Source organism: Mustela nivalis, assembly GCF_964662115.1.
Source record: "Mustela nivalis genome assembly, chromosome: 2".
In the NCBI taxonomy this organism is placed as follows: domain Eukaryota; kingdom Metazoa; phylum Chordata; class Mammalia; order Carnivora; family Mustelidae; genus Mustela; species Mustela nivalis.
In genome coordinates, this window is record NC_139021.1 from 103,661,575 (window position 1) to 103,679,858 (window position 18,284).

Genomic DNA, 18,284 nt, shown 5'->3' on the forward strand with positions numbered 1-18,284 from the left:
AGGGAAGAACCACAGATTCAATCGAAGTAACTTCTGGACATTGTGTTTTGACTCTATCTACCCTCATCTAAAGAGGAATAAAGAGCTGCAAACAAATCTTGATTGGTTTATGTTCTGGAGTAGTGTAGGAATGACACTTCTGAGACTGTTTTGTGTGTACTAGAAGATTGAGTAAATGTATTAATATCATTGAAAGTCAAGGTTTCACTGTGGAAGAAAAGCAGTCAAACTTACGGCAAAGGATTAGGTGAGCAAAAACACTTCCTAGTTCACAGTTCTGTGTGTGTGTGTGTGTGTGTCTAACTGTTCTTTGTAAGATACTAGAAGCGAAGAGTATACTGCAGACCCTGGTTTCCAAATATCATTCTTCTTTTTTTTTTTTTAAGACTTTATTTATTTTATCTGTCAGAGAGAGAAAGAGAGTGGCAGGCAGAGGGAGAAGCAGGCTCCCCACCAAGCAGGAAGTCCATTGTGGGACTCGATCCCAGGACCCTGACATCATGACCTGAGCAGAAGGCAGATGTTTAACTGACTGAGCCACTCAGGCATCCCTCTAGGTATCATTCTTAATGAAAAAGAAGAAGCATCCTTGGGAACGTTTTTCCCTGATTACAGGGCTGGTTCAAGGAAGGTGTAAGAAAAGAATGGAATATCTTATGCCACAAATTTTAAAAGTGCCCCCAAATTGAAAGAAATATGTCAAAAAGATACAGAAACAAGCTTGAGGCTCTTGCTGGCCAAATGAAGGGCAATCTGATCAACAGAATAAATGAGGACATCAAGAATGTATAAAATGATGATCCATGAGTCTCTACTGAGGATACAGATTATAGACAGACAAACAGACAGATATGTAGATGATAGATACACAGGAAAGCTCTCTTTTGCTCTAGTATATCAACTTAGAAAAAAGATTAATGGATCAAAAAATCCCCATTTGCAAGTGTCATGGTTAAAACTGATTCGGGCAAGCATCATCAATAGGTGGGAGGGTAGGTGTGATCAGAAACAGAATATTATATAATCTCAAAATAGTTCCTTGCAATACACATATTAATTACGGAAAGAAGAAGAAGAATGATGTCATGGGGAAATAGCACAAAATCTTAACCATATGTTCAGAATTATCATCTCTAACAAGGGCCACATGAAAACCATGATTCTCCAGATGTGACACCCAGTAGGGCCCAATGTCAGCCATGCAGGATTCTAGGCAAACACAGACAGACCATTGAATCATGAGGGTACTTTGTAGAATCTCAGATAGAGGGATGCAACCCTCTATTTTTCACAAATAACCATAACATGAGAACCAAAGGATAGAGGGATGCAACACTCTATTTTTCACAAATACCCTTAACATGAGAACCAAAGGAAAACTGATTAATTGTTCTAGATTAAATGGTAGTAAGCATAAATGACACCTGAATGCAATACATGATCCCAGGAAAGGAAAAAAAAGTACTATGAAGGACATAATTGGGACAACTGATGAAAATAAAATATTGACAAATCAGAATATGGACTGTAGATTAAAGTTTTGCATCAGTGTTAAAGTTTGTGAGTTTAATAGCTAAACTATGGAGATGTAAGAGAATATTCTTCTTCTGCAATACACAATACTGAAATTGTGGGGTAAAGTGATATGATCCAAGCAACCTACTTTCAAATGATTGAAAAACTATGATTTATAGAGGGAGAAAGATAAAGTAAGTGTGACAAGATATTAAAAATTAGTGAAACTGGGTAGAGTATACAGGGTACTTTGTACTACTCTTGCAAATTTTTTTTTTTTGGAAGCTTGAAATTTTTTCTAAACTAAAAAAAAAAAAAAGTTTTTAAAGTATCTCTTAAATACGTTTGTCAGATCAAACAAAGACAAACTATGTTCATTTCCCAGATAGACCCCAAGCGTTCCAGGCATGATTTCAAAAAATAAATGGCCATACGAACTATCTGGTGAGGGACAGATTAGGTAATCTGGGAGATCTCTGTGACCAGTCTTCCAAACAGACTCAGCGTAAGTGCCCTGAAGTAACTCAGAAGAGGAAGAGACAGCAGCTCAACTGATTGGTACACAGATCTTAGATAAGGAGATGGTCACCTCATCTGATACCTGATTGGCCAGATGATACCAAAAACCAAGTGCACCTTCATCTCTCCCCACCTCACCCCTACTTCCAGCACCTAGTCCATACCTGGTGAAACAGAGATCTCCTGAAACTTAAAATCCAGATTAGAATTCAATCTAAGGAGATTAAAGTCAGGCATCTGGCCCAAATGGGGGCCATAAGATGAAAATGAAGTAGAATGTTAAATTAAAAGCATCTAAAAAAATTCCTGAGATTTGGACTTGGTAAAATGTATTATTTACACTTAACATACAATAGCTACCTCTCAAGTTGACTCTGTAAAAACACACATTTTAGTATCTTGTGTGGTTTTTACCTAGAGAAAATCAGCATTAAAAAATTTATCTCTTCAAAAGAGGAAACTAGGTCTAATTCTGAAATTAGATCTAAAACATCAGTATATATCAAAACATGTCCATCCTGACAACAACCAAAAAGTGATTCAGCTCACAGTTTACTTCAGCTGTTTTGATGCAAAAAAAGAACTACAAGAAAACACCCACAGCCTACGACGTGCTATTGACTGAACTGCTCATTGCCACAGTCCAGTGGTGCCACATGCTGCCTCCTCTGAATGGAATTTCTATTTTCTCTGCTTCTCAGAATGATCTAAAAGCCAAGAAATTTCCTATAAGATGGTGTAAACAACCCCATGAGAAGTATTTATCTCCTATGGGGTCTGTTTCTCTGGAGAACACTAATACACATGGGAACACAGTTTGGAAAGTCCAACCAGTCTGACAGGTAGGGCCGCCTGTTTCAGAAGTTGCAACCATTATTTTTGGCTTTACATACTTCTGTGATTTGTGCGAGAAAGCTAGCTTTCTGTGTCTAGCTGACGGAGGTCACTGTGCCTTATGCCATGTTCTAGAACCCTGTGCTCCACCTAGAATCAACTGCTGAGTTACATTAGGAATGGAAAACCTTCAATATTCTCTGTTTTTGCCTCTAATTTCTTGGATTATGCATTAGCCTAAGAGAATTTACGTCCATTGGAAGAAGTCATTGAGAGGACATGACCACCAGCTGACCCATGAGTTGGAGCCAAGCAATCAGAGGCTCCTTACCTGCTCTCCTGTCCTTGGAATACATACATTCTGCTCTCTGTTCTCAGAGCCAGAGCTGATTCAAGGGTGATGCCTTGAGACCGCCTGGACTGAATGCATGACTGAGCTCCGTGAAGGCCTTTGTAAAAAGTTCTAAGGTTTTGGAGTGTGGATGTGGAATCGACTCATGTTGCAGCCACCCAGGACAAGCCTCCTATTAAAGTTCTCTTGCTCATTAAAACTGCCACCTACCAGTCTGGAGTGATCCTTCTCTTTCTTTGGTTTCTCCTTGCCCTCTGTCTATGAGGACCGGTCTACACAAGATCACCTTGTAAAATTATTTGAACTTACACAATAACGTTCCCTTCAAGATAGGAAAATGGCAGAACACATAATGGTGAAAAGAGCTACAGAGTCTGAGCAGCATAGTTTTAATACCAACCTCTTCCACTTACCGGCTATGCACACTTGGAAAAACTCTCTAATTCAGCTTCATTGTCTTCACATGCATGATAGTGACAAGTATGTCATTCCTTTCATGCAACTGCTGAAAAATTGAATGGAATAACTAAGGCAAAAAGCCTGGCCTACAAAAGAAATAAAATTAACATTCATTCTTTTCCCTTTTTTCATTGTAGCTTGGGTCATGTTTGAGGTAACTTCCTCGTCTTTAGAGATAGTTCATAGTCACGTTTTTGAATTAAATTTTAACAGCATCTTAAGTTTGAAAATTTTAAATAAAAGAAAGCTGCCTAACAGGGTATTTTTGCCAGTGTTATTGTTTCTTCGCATACTACACTTCTGTACTGGATGCAAATTAGAAAGAATTTAGGTTGTTTTTTTTTTCTTTCCCTCTACTTGTCATTAAGAGATTTTACGTTTATTGTTCCAGTGTGATGCAGGTTTCAGTGGTGAACCAAGTTCAGTGAAGACTGTTTTTAATTTTCTTAGTGTATAAAACAATGGGCTCCCTTTATATTATTAATGTTGAAATGAATTACTTGTGTTATCCTCTCCTTCACCTCCTCTTGGATCTTGGCTGGAATCAATGTGAAAAAAATTTTTTATGCAGAGACTACATTTTATCGGGGAGAAATATAAAAAAGAGTTCACTGAATAAAAATACCTGTAGGAGATGAATTGGTAGTTGAGTTTTTGTGCTGCAGAGAAGCGATAGTGGGGTAGGTTCTCAATGGCCATGCATAACAAGGAATTATTCTTTCTCATATAATGGAATATAATTATATCCTTCACCAAATTTATCAAAGTGATGGTCTGTCATTTTAAATCTGTATTATTTGATCAATGCACACAGATATTCCCATTTTCCATACTTTGCCCAATAAAAATGCCTTAGGACTTCCCACCCCCTGAGATATTTGTGTGGAGGGGTGCTCTAAGACTGCACTTCATTATTACTGAAGGCTGGCCAGCTAGAAAGAAATGCAACTTTTATTTTTAAATGACCAGCATTTGCTTCCAAGAGCATAAGGGTGAAAATTGGATTTTACAGGGTTGGGTGTAGACTCTCCTATTCTGGGAAGGACCGTTTGGCAGAGCCTCCTGATCACTGAGAAGTAAGTCAACTGTTTAATTACTGTCCACGGGGAATCCCAAGCACTTGTGAATTAATCCAAATGCAAATGTTGTGACTTGAACAGAAGTATTCTGATTAAGTATGCAAAATTATGTAAATGACCCAATAAGGGCTTGGATGGATTTCTGCAGAAAATGCATTTGTATGTTAAGGTATTTTCAGTTCATTTCCATTCATGAGGACCAGATAGAGAAGAGAGGGAAGAAATGAAAGGGATGGGCCTCTCTGAATAGGAACAGGTCCCAGCAACTGGGTGACAAAGAGTAAGTAAGAAGCAGGGCTACAAGATTTAGGGGTGTCTGATGTCCAAAGGAGCAGCTCTCACTAATTATGTAGTTAATTCTCTAATGGTAGGCCCTAATTTCATTCAGTCTGCCTTGATCTAGTGTTCCACTGATGTGGAACTAGAACCTTGATGAACCATGAACTAGAACCTTGATCTAGTGTTCCACTGATGTGGAACATCTAGTTCCACTGATGTGGAAATAAAACAAGGACCTCTATCTTCCTGCAAGAGACGGAGACCAAGGTAAAGTGACCCTGTGAATATAAGTTTCCTCTTTCTTGTGAAAAAATAGTAGTAGTAGGCAATAGAGGGTTATTAGGGCAGCTCCATCTGGGGCCTAGGCTGCTTCATCCTTCTGCCATCCCTATTTTTTGGCTTCCATTCAAGTTCGCCTCACAAGTACAGAATGTTGCTAACATTCCAGGCATCACCTCTGCATTCCCAAAAGGGGAAAGCCTCCCAGGTAAGTCAGTTGTCTTTGCATACTTCCCCACAAGTCTTATCCAAGGACTTTTCTATTTATATCTCATTGCCACCTCTAGGTAGGAGTATGGAGTGGAGGAGTTAAGAAATGTAATATTCTAGCTGGATACATTGTTTTCCCAAATAAATTAGCTTTCTGCTAAAAAGAAAGACAGGGAATGTCTACTCTGTAGATAACAGTTTCTCCCTGAGTTGCGCCCATTCCTCCCAGCATGGAGGAATAGATAGAAGCTTAGATAGTCTTGGAACTCATGGAGCAGAGAGGACAGAGTGTTTTCCAAGAAGCTATCAAGACCCTAGACTTACCCCAGTCCATTTAGGTGAAAGCAGAAGAAAGAAAAATGGGAAAACCAAGCAGGCATCCCATTCCACAGCCCCAAGAAGCTCAGGACATCTTAATGTTTCCTATGGAAGGGAGCACACAATGGCTGTAAGTTTTGAATGCTCCCTCCCTGCTGCACACCATTTCCTACCACATCAAAGTTACTGCTCCAAGTGACTTGGCACCCAACTCTACTACTGGGCTGTGTTTAATCTGGGGCTCAGAAAAATGCCACATGTGTATACTTTGAGAAATCTCACATTGTTCACCACAGGCAGTGGACTCAAATCTCAGTCACAAATTCAGGGGTACAAGAAATATAACTTTCTTCTCCTTTTTTTACCACCAACTCCATTCAGTCAGACAAGAAAAACATGATTACAATCCCTGCATGTTCCACAAGTCCATCTCAAGAGCCAACACAGAGAGAGTAGTTATAGTAAGAGGTGCCAAGCACTTTAATTAGGGTGATCAAAAAGTGCTAATAAGAACCAGGGAAGAGCATCAGACCCATCTTTGGGAGGACAGGAGGGGTCATACTCACCATGAATTTTCTTTTACATTTAATCTTCAATACTTCTTTTACCTCTAAGTGTCCAAATCTGTGACCTAACAGTCCTCAGGGCATGAGGACTTTAGAAACTTGAAACAAATTCTTTATCTTTCTTTAGTTGAGTCATTTTTTTCTTAGTTGAGTTGCATTACTTAAGAAAAGGTTAACATGGGGCACCTGGGTGGCTCAGTGAGTTAAGCCTCTGCCTTCGGCTCAGGTCAGATCTGATCTCAGGGTCCTGGGATCGAACCCCGAGTCAGGCTCTCTGCTCAGCAGGGGGCCTGCTTCCACCTCTCTCTCTCTGTCTGCCTCTCTGCCTACTTGTGATCTTTGTGTGTCAAATAAATAAATAAAATCTTTAAAAAAAAAAAAAAGTAAAAAAGAAAAGGTTAACATCATGGGGTACCTGGGGGGCTCACTCGGTTAAGCGTCCATCTCTTGATTTGGGCTCCGGTCGTGATCTCAGGTCATTGGGTTGAGCCCTGTATTGGGCTAACCCCCACCACTGGCCAACTGTGTGATTTTGTGCAAGTCACTCAACCCCTCTGTGGTCAAATTTCCTCATGTATGAAATCAGGGCAATAGTAGTACCTCCCTCATAGGGATGGGTTATCAGGAGTAAATAAATTTGTATCTTTAGAATAGTGCCTGCAATAAAGTATTATCCATATATTTGCTATTTATTATTAATTTTCATTGAAGATAATAGATTTCACTGATTTTTGCTATTTCTCTGCCTCTAGAAGCATGCTAGGAAGTGGCTGGTTATAAACTATGTGCATTATTTTCTTGGCCAGCGTCTTTCAGAATCTATGGCATAGACTTGTTCAAGACACCTTAATGTTAAATGGACTTAGTATAAGAATATTCAGGGAAGTGAGGAAACCTTCTTTTGAGTTGGGCTCACTGGTGTTATGCATCACAGGAAAATCAGTCAGGATATAGCCAGAGCCAGGAGCCCACACACTCTGCTCCCAACCAGAGTCACTCCTCCATTCCCATGACCCAGCTTATCCCCGTGTGTCCTCTCCTAGCAGACCTGAAGCTACAACAGCTTCAATCTCACTGTGCTGAACTGCTATGTGCTCTTGGGTCTCATATTCCAAATCCCAAGGAAAGGAGACCTGACATAGATCATCAGTCTCTTTCCAACAGAGAGCATACTGCTGGAAGTTTTCCCACACCAAACATCCCGTGCTTCGTCTTAGCATGCCTGTGCAACCGTGGGTCCAAGTCCCCCATCCGGACAGTGGTGGCCAATGTACCCAGGTCATGTCTCAGAGCATAACAGATTTTTGAGGAAAGAAACCCTTCTATGGTAGCTTTTATGAGAAGGAACCTATGTAATTGGTAGGCACAATGAGATACTGTTATTCCCATGTACTGCTAAGAAAAGTTGTGTGTGTGGTTTTTTTTTTAAATATTGGATTTATTTGTTGATATTTGTTCATCTCTTTCAATTAAATATCTCACAGGGTCAAATCTTTATGCCCAAACTTTGAAGGCATATAAGAAACTTATAGCGTGTAACCTCCTTTCTACAGACTTAAAATTATCTTCGAAGGTTTTTTTGTTTTGTTTTGTTTTTTCTTTTTTGGTCAAGGGAAAAGAGGTCTTTTCTTTCTAGAGTGAAAATCACTACTTATCCTAAGAACATTCATCTTAAAGTGACAGGGGTTGAAAAATATAACATTACTTGCCTTTTAGCTGTTCAAAAACTGGAACATTTTTAACATGCTGGGGCTATAAAAATGCCTTTGCTTTTATTCCTAAATCTCGACCAGGAAAAAAAAAAAATCCTAGGACTTAATAGACCCGGAGAGATTGTGTCAAAATATAAAACTTCTTTTCTGCCTGTTTTAAAATTAACTTTACGTAACTTATTCTTGTTGCCATTCTTAGAAACCCAAACAGCAGGGGCTGAAACCCTCACCACCCCTGATATCCTGCCCACAAGACCAAAAGGTGGGCTTCCTCCAATAAGAGATGTTGGCACTATGCATTTAGATATCTGCCCAAAGGATGTACAAATAAGAAATGCTGATTTTCCGAGGATTTCTACTCATGGTACAAAAGAGATGAAGGACTCTGATTCCAAAATTCATTTACTTGTCTGAAGAGGGTTTGCCTTTGGATTAGTCAAGTCTGCTACTTGCAAGTGCCAGAGCCAAGTCAACTGAAATACTGCTTTCACAAACAGGAATGTGATGGAAGGAAACTGGGTTATAACTGACAGAATAGTGTGGCCTCAATGAGGAGATGGACAACTGTCTCAGGGTGGCTGAAACCAGTGACTTACAGGTCATAAGGACACTTTCCACATATTCATTTCCATCCCTACACATCCCATCCCGTGGAAAAACAGACTCTCCTACTCCCACAGAAGTGTTCCTGGGGCAGTTGCCCAACATGAGCCAATGAGCCATAGGAAAAATCAGGACAGACATCTGCTTCTGGGCCAGTCCACTGTAGCTGGGGAATGAAGACTCAGAAGAACATAAACCGAAGAGAGAACACATTTCCCAGAGAAGACAAGGTTTCCAGACGAAGACAATACACTGATCAGACCACAGATTTCTGCTCCAAATTCAAAAATAAAAGACCATGAATCTCAATGTGAAAACAATTTGACTCTGGATGGAAATGACTGACTCTACAATTAGGAAGAAGAATTCGCTCTCTATCTGGTGATACTGTAAGCATTTCTCCTTTGGGTTGCCAAGATCTAAGTGATACGCGCTGACAAAACAAACATGAAAAATACATCATTAATATTAGCAAATAAATTTTAGTATTTTCTTCTGACTGAATAAAAAATGATGCCCCAAACTGACACTACGGTAGTTTTAAAATATCAACAAAATATTCAAATCCCTACCCAAAGTTGGTCCTCTTGCATTTCTCAGGAATCTTCATCAGCTTAAGCAGTTACTTAAAAGATGCCTGAATTCATCCTACAGTTTACAGTCATATCAGGATTTTAATCTTTATTTTGCCCATCCCCACAATCCATATCCACTCCTTTGGAATAAGAACCAGAAAAGTGTTTCTCAGGGGCTTTCCTTCTTTCCAAGAAACAAGTGTTAGGTTCTTCTCAAAAAAAAAAAAAAAAAAAAAAGAAAAGAAAGAAAGAAAGAAGAAGAAAATTTGTTAGGGTTTTAATCCTTATAATAACACACAGCATAGGGGTGCCTTGGTAGCTCAGTGGCTTAAAGCCTCTGCCTTCGGCTCAGTTCATGATCTCAGGGTCCTGGGATCGAACCCCGCATCGGGCTCTCTGCTCAGCAGGGAGCCTGCTTCCTCCTCTCTCTCTGCCTGCCTCTCTGCCTACTTGTGATCTCTGTCTGTCAGATAAATAAAATCTATAAAAAACAAAAACAAAAAAAAAACACCACACAGCATAAAAGCATAACAATGGAAGAGAAATCAATACTGTAATTACAAAAAAGCAAGATACTACATAAAATATAGTCCATAATGACAAGTTTTAACTTTAAATGGATAAAAATTTCCATCTCTTGCATTTTAAATAGGTTTAATCTAACTCAGTTTTCATATATTGCTGCATTATTTTTGTTGTTTGGAAAAAAGTAGAGAGAAATGTTTTTTATTATGGTAAAATATGCCTAATATAAAATGTACCATTTTAATCATTTTTAAGTGTACAATTCAGTGAAATTAAACCTTTCACATTGTTGTACAACCATTCCGTCATCAATCCCCAGGAAGAGAAAGAAACCCCCCATTTGGAAAAATTTCACCCTTTAGCGCAAAACACCTTTTTCCAATATTATAGTTATTGAGAGGAAATATTAAGTTCTGGTCCCAAATATTTTAAGGCCAGGTCCAGAGAGGGTCTCCCTCCTCCTCTGCTCCAAAGTGCTTTTGGCACCGAGACCAAAAACCATGCTGGTCAGAGCACTGTCCGGCCCCATCTCTATACCGGAAATCACAGAGCTTACCTCTTGAAATCTCTGAATATTTTAAGGGAAACATGCATTCACTCCCTTTTCACCAATACTTGACAGTTAATTACAATTTTATGTTGGCCCTGACAAGTGGCAGGTGGAGCAGGTTTTCACACGAAATCTTGATGGGAAAAGAAATGGAGCAAAGGCATCAATTATAAGGATAGATTATGCCCTCTTCACGCGGACGGAATGAACTTCTGAATCCTGAGTGGCAGTCAGTGCAGGACCATGAGGAATAACAAAGAGATAATTGATCCATCTTTCCTCTGCATTTTAAAACACACATAATTGTTTCTTGCTTGACTGGATTTAGCAATCTCCCCTGTCAAGTAAATGTCCGAGCTGTCTTTTAGAAATTAAACTGAAGAAATTAACATTCCTCCAAGCTTTTAGTACAACATATTTTACACTCAATAGCCCACAGATTCAACCTGCTTGGGTGATGACAATGTCTTGGCTGAAGGTGCTAACTGAAAATAATATATTATAATCGTTATCATGCCAAAATACTAAAAGCCGTTGTGTGTGAACCCACTGCAGTTTTGTCTGATAATCTTTATGAAAATGGTGTACTGTTTCGCTATCCTGACCTCTAGTCTCTGATACAACAGATTAATGTTCAGAATCACAAAAATAATTACAGAGATTACAGCTGAGTGAGATGGGAGAAAAAAGAAGGAATATTTTCTATGCTTGCTTTCTGGCTGGAGGTTTGCATCATTAATTTTAAGACAAAATGTTGGCTCCAGATAAAGAAGTGTGTACCCAAATACGGATTATAATCAGCATTTAAAAATTCTGGCATCATCCCAATTGCTTTTGTTACTTTCACAATACAGGAGGTAAAGCTGTTAGAGGCTTTGCTTTCAAGGAGGTGAATTTACAGAACCAACTGGAAACAGTCACATGATTATGCATGGATTTCCCCAGGAATGCAGCACCCTACACAGAGAAGAGTACTCAGAAAATACCCAGTTTTGTTTAAAGCTTGGGAGTTTCCTCTTTGTCACTACAAAGATATATTGGTTAGGATTGCACACGTATTAGAACTGCTAAGGAAGTACAGAATATTGGAATCACAAGGATCCTACAGGTCATCCCCTAACCCCTCATTTATTGGTGGGGAAACTGGGAGCTCAAGGTGAAGGTGACCTGCCAAGGTGATACCTCAGAGAGATTCAGAATGAATGGAGCTCTTTGTTGTTGCTCTTGAGAGAGAGAAAGCACGTGCAAGTGCAGGGGGAGGAGCAGAGGGAGAGCATCTGGAGCAGACTCCTCACTGACTTTGGAGCCTGACGTGAGTCTTGATCTCAGGACCATGGGATCATGACCTGAGCCGACACTGAGAGTAGGACAGTTAACACACTGAGCCACCCCGGGGGTCCCAGAATGGAGCTCCTAACAACCCCCGCACCAACAGGTTATCACCTTGATTTCCCCAATCTATACTGTCCCCTGTCATCTCTAAGGATCCAGGCAGGGTACGTGTGAAACAAGGTGTCCATCCTGGAGGTGAAGGTGAGCTACCCTTGGCAGCCAGATTCGCTGATTATAACCTGTTATCCTGCCCTGATTGCAAGGCAATGTGGGACTATGTAGAGGCCTGAACAGTGGGTCTGATGGTGAAAGTGAGCATTGCTTAGTTTCACTGGTCTCAGGTTCAGATAGACACAAAAATAGATGATAGATAGTGACAGTTGGATAGATGATAGATAGATAGGTAGGTAGATAGATAGATAGATATAAACAGGTGAGACACAGAGTGAGATAGAACACCCTGGGTTCTGTGAAAACTAAATGAGAACATATATCAAGATCTTAGCACGGTGCTGAGAATCTTCTTTTCCTGCCCTGGGATTCTCCAGACAGACAGGCATGGACAATGAACTCTAGAATTACATGCAGGCAAAGTTCAGAAGTGAGGGGAGAGTGTCCCACCCACCCCACCCACCCCTGCACCCTTTAATTAGTGAGGAATGGAGCCACAGGGATGGACGAATGATCCCCCTTCCATCCCTCCAGCAGACACTTCATGGAGGCGTTCTAGAGGTCTTGAGGAGACATCAGAGCCCACAAACTCAGTAACAAGCCCTTACATTGGCTCTTCCTGACCCACCCTTACTCTCCCCAATCCCTCACACCTATCCTTGGTCTCAGTTGTTGCCCAAATAAACCACCTGCACCCACGTCCTGTCCCAGGCTCCGTTCTCTGGGAAGCCCAAATGAAAGCAGCCATTTATAGTTAGCTGTGCAGTCTCGAGAGAATGACTCACAGTCTCTGGAATTCTCTTTCCCCCTCTCAAAGCGCTAAAAATAAGACAATCCACAGGCATGTTGAAAGAGCCCAAGAAGGTGACTCTTGGGAAGGGCCTAACCCGGGACCAGCCCTTCTGGGGGTGTTACCTTGATTATGCCATTCCTGTGTGTGCTCAGGCCACACCTGGGAGTCGTCCTTGAGTTGGCTCCTTCTCTTGGACCCCACACCCAGTTCTGTGGCCAAGCCTCCTCTCCACCTTCGGAATCTCTCCACCCACCACCCCTTCTCTCTATCACCAGGACTTCCACCCTTGTCTAAGACATCATCACGCCTGCCCACATCACTGCAACAGCTCCAGACTGGCTTCCCGGTTGCTGCCCCTGCTTCCCTGAAGTCTCGTTTTGTTTTCTTCAGGGCGGCAGCTACATGTGAGCCTATGCCAGATCCCTTTAAACTCCTCTATCCCAAACCTTCCTCTGAGAGCTTTCCACCCCTTTCAAAATATAAGCTGAAGTCTTTCCAAGGGCATGCAAGGCCTCATGGGAACTGGCTCTCCACCACTTAAGGCCGGCCACTGTCTTCCTCCTTCATTCTGTGCTGCCATAGGGGCTTCATTGCCACCTCCAGAAGCACCTGCAGATAATCCCCTGTGTACAAAATACTGCCTACTGCAGATCCACACAGCTCACTCACTCTCAGCATCTAATCCTCTGCCCAAATAGCACCCATCAAAGGGTTTTATTCTGATCACCTTTTTAGAAAACAACACACACCCTTAGGGGTCCCTGGGGGGTTCAGCCAGTTAAGCATCTGCCTTCCTGCCTTTGGCTCAGGTCCTGATCTCAGGGTCCCAATATCGAGCCCTGCCTGGGGCTTCCTGCTCAGCGGGGAGTCTGCTTTTCCCTCTCCCTCTTCTCCTCTTTCATGCTTTCTCTCTCTCTCTCTCTCTCTCTCAAATAAATAAAATCTTTAAACACACACACACACCCTGACCTAGCAAACTCCCTTACCTGATATCATCTATTTGCTAAAGAAAAATTGCACCAAACAAAATGAGCAATCAGAAGTTCATTTTATTCTGAGACTATTTCCAGAGATAGGAGAGAGAACACACACCAAGTCCAGATGGCATCTCCTCAGAAACAGAGGTCAGGAGAGTTTCTTAGAGCTGGGTCGGGGAGACCTGAGGCCATCTGTATTTGCTAATTGGCTTCACCCAGAGGAAAAGTAAAACTTCCACTTTGCAACAGGAGGTGGGTTTTACAAGCTGGAGCAAGGCGGCCACCCCGGTGAAGCTTCCTCTGTCCCACAGAGACTGAGATTTAGGGGAACTGTCTGCCTGGACAATCTCATTTCGAAGGATGGCTCTCAGGTCCTTGAGAAAGGAAGTTGTGGCTAGTAAAACAGGCAAGAGGCTGGTTAAAGATTTATACAACTCAAAGAGGCAGTGTACAATTTACACTTTGAAAAGTCAATGTTCCAAAACAAAGGAGGTCAGGGGCCCAGCGTCTGGAAGAAGCCTGTCTAAAGTTTAACCACATGTAGGGAATTAACACTCACTTCACTGGCTACCTTGGGCACATCACCACTTCACACTGTATCACACACTTGCTCATTTGTCCCCTCTCTCTTCTCACTAGAACCTATGCTCCAGGAGAGCTGGAATTTGGTCTGCTTTGTTGACTGCTCTACCTCAGCCCTTAGAAGAGCACGGAGCATATAGTATTTGCTCAATTAATAGCAAATGCACAGCATTCTAGAATGTTGCAAACTTTACTTTTAGAATTAAATCATTTTCTTCTGAATTGTTTCAGTGGCCTTATTCATGATACCACATATTTTATTAAGCTTTTACGCTACAGAATTATTTTGAGGCCATGCTTCCTGAGAACAACTTAAAATTTCTTCTTTGGGTCATCACTCAGAGCCCTTCTGTTGGTGTGTGTAATATATGTATATTGATACAGGTAAATGTGTGTACATATATATATATGTACACACAAAAATTCAGTATGTGCAATATATATAAAAATATTCACATATATTGGATTTTCATTCCTAAGCACATTCAATTAAACAGGGTTTTGGTACAATTTACATACTAATTTTTTTCTTATTCATACACATTTACTACCTAATTTGATCCTCTATCCTCAGCTTGGCTTTTCACTATCTGGAAGACACTCATGAAACAATTTCAAATGGTTTAAAAAACACCAGGTCTGAGAAGGAAGGATCTTCCCATAGAGCCAAAAGTAGGCCAGAATGGTGGGCTCTGGCAGAGGGCTCACCCCATCTTGATGGTGCCCTGCCCTGGGTGCTTCCCTCTTGCCACCCCAGTCCACCCCCAAGCTGCTACAAAGAAGACCCAGCTGGTCCAGAGCAGGAAGGGGCAGGTGAACCTGGAGGGTCTCTCGAGCAGAGGATGGCCACCCTTATTGAGAAGGTACAGCTGATTAAGGACTATTGAAATAAAGTGCCATCATCATCTTTACTGAGATCTATCTGCACCCCATCTGGAATCCTTGGGTACTGAGTAGCCAATGCTACTAACACAGAGGAATGTCCTGCATCTAAAAGTAGAAGATTACTCTCAGTACGTAGCTGAAGTTGCATGTGGTGATGATGAAAAACAAATGACAGATAATTCCCAAGAAATTTACCATAGGCATTTGATATAAGTCAGAAAGAGAAGCCACCCACACACCATTCTGCCTGGGGCTGGCTCTTCATTTTTCTGTATTTTACTAGGAGCTCCTTAATAACCCAGAGCTTACCTATACACATGGACTAAAACAGCCTTCTAGGAGGCCTTCCGAGAACTTATACACCAAAGGATGTCATGACAAACAGCACCCTCCTCATGCAGTCTCTTAGAGACAACCCTGACACCAGACAGAGCAGGAGAAGCATGTGACAAAGTAGAACGGGCAGAAGACTAAATGCAGGGATGTGGGGGGCATCCTTCTCCCCCTCCAGAAACCTTTCCATACCTCTCCATGTCTTATTCCATCTCTTCTGGTGAAGAAGCCCATTCAGGCGTATGGAAACGATGTGTAAACAGACTTTCCATTCTGCAAGCTTGGGGAAACTCTATTCCTTGATTAATGTTTGTCTTGTCCTTCCTGGTGTGCAGTTACTGCTCTAGAAGAGTATTAGTGGCTTCAATTCATATAGACACAAATAACATCCAAACGTTTCATGTACGGGACTAAAAGTGCATCTGGTATTGAAGTATCATCTGAGCCAGTTGGCAAGTAGCTGTGTTTTATATTGTCTTATATTGCTGTCAAGTTCTGGAAAGACAGTTAATTACATTCAAAGAGTGGTCTATATAACTTCATAATTTCTACATTCACTTCTTTCCTCTTCTTTAAGACTTCCCTTCAGTAAACAACTTTCCTGTGCTTTTCATGATTTATTTTTAGTAGGAACCCAGAAGCATTAGATTGAATGGAAAAGCAGCTGACCTTCCTAGCCCGGGAGTCACAAACTGAGAAGCCTCCTGTGTATTAAGGAGGTCTTGTCTGTCTGTGACAACAGGGAATCTCCTTAGTCACTCCTCGATGGCTGTGGTTAAAGCAGACAACCTGTCTTTGTCATTCTGGTATTGGTATTCGCTTTACCATGTGAAAGAATTAACATGGGGCTACCAGAATACAAGCCTTGCTTTCGGCAAATGAAAGGCCACGTCATTCCCTTAGACACTAGAAATGGGAAATAAGGCACACATGTCCACCTCTGAAACTTCAGTGCTTTCCCCTGCAGATGTGTACACCTGTGAGGGAGCATCTGTTTTGTCCAGCAATGGCCATGTGGAGGGCTGGACCACTACTGCCTGCGGTTTATCATTCCCTGTTGTCTCCCTAAAGAGCCCTGTGAAAACGTGATGCCCTGTGTAACAGGGGAGTTACATAAAATAAACTCACATTTTATAAACCATTTGCTATGCCTTTATAAAAAGGGCATGTGGGTATTTCAAGGGACAGATGAATTTCTACTTTCTGAAATTTACTAATAGTTTTATTTTATGTAAGTTATCGCAAGTCACCCATATTTCTTCACCGTGATACATTTGTGTAGGGATGCCTGAAAATGTATAGAATTGAACTCCATTTATTACAGTAAGTGGTTTATCATGGACCAGTGTGGAAGATTTGTTTCCTGCTTTCGGGGAACAGAGTGGGGTCTAACTGTCCTTGCCCCTGCTGTTTCTTAAGTAACTTTTATTGCCCAAGTGGCTCCTACACTCATCACTCCCTTTCTGGTATCTGGTATCTTCAATGTAAGATTATCTATATCAATGTATCTCATGTTAGACAGAAGGAAGATTAAAAAAAAAAAAGAAGAACTGTTAATATATATGCAAATATCTTCACAGCAAGGGGAAGGAAGAAGTACTCATACTGCTCTAGGCCTTGTTTCTGAAACCAGGCGTATGGTCATAGTATTAAAAAAGTTATTGCTTTTCTCCTACACATTCCATGTTCCTCTGCTGCCAGCAGAAACTCCAGGTGGTCCTTGTCCCTTGCAGAGTAGGATGACTAAAATCTCCACTCCTGAGGGGCCTGTGTCCTTGGTTGTCATGGCTGCCATAGGAAAGGGAGTCCTCTGAAGCATGCCAGTGAACTCCCGCATTTCAGAGACTCCTCCCTGCCCCCACTGCACCGTCTGATACCCTGGGTCCCTTCAACTGTAATGACCAGTTATCTCAGCCACGTCGACCATCCCCTTCATCACCTGTAGTTTCTGAAGTGAGAACGATTTTGTCCTACACCCTTTCCCAGGGATTTCTGGGATTAATTGATTTATTAAATATTCAATTAATAACCTGACCTCATTCTATATTTGACCTTATATATATTGAAAAAGTTAACACTTTCAATATAGAACTATACCTTACATATTATATATAAGTATACATATAATAATATATCAGTTATCAAGTACTGTTTCTTAACTGTATTCTGAATTTTCTAGGTTATATCTTTTTTTTTCCTTTCAACCAGATTGATTATAAATTCCATAAGGTCTTCTGCCTCTTTATTTCCCAGAGAAATACTTTCATTAACAATTTTTCTTGAGAAGTCTTAGGAAAGTCAATAGAATTCTCTTCTGGAATATGCTGCATTCAAAGTGCTAAATATTAGGAAGAAAACCTGATACAAATATTTCAACCTTGATCACCTCTGAATTATTCATCCCTGGTAGATATTTTGCTCCCTGGAAGATCTGCCTGGGTCGTAGCAACCTAAGCTGACAGAGCCTTATTGAAGGAAAAGTAATCTGAAAGCATGTCATGGGTGGCAAAAATAAATAAATGCTAGATTTTTCTACTCCAGGCAATATAAATACAAAATTTTCCTATTATCTTCTCCACTGATTCCAGTCTTTAAAAGGTGGTTGTAAAACTACTAGTATATTCCAGATACTCTCTCAACATTCTTGTGACTAAGTAAGAAAAGTCAAATGAAAAACATATATACATAGATAAAAGGAAATTTCAGTTTTAACAATTGTCCAGAAATTCACTTGTTCCCAAGGTTCTCCAGGCCAAGAGCCATGTCTTACTGGTCTCTGTAATTCCATTGTTTCATATGGAATCTGACACAAAGAAGGCACTCTGTTATGAATGGA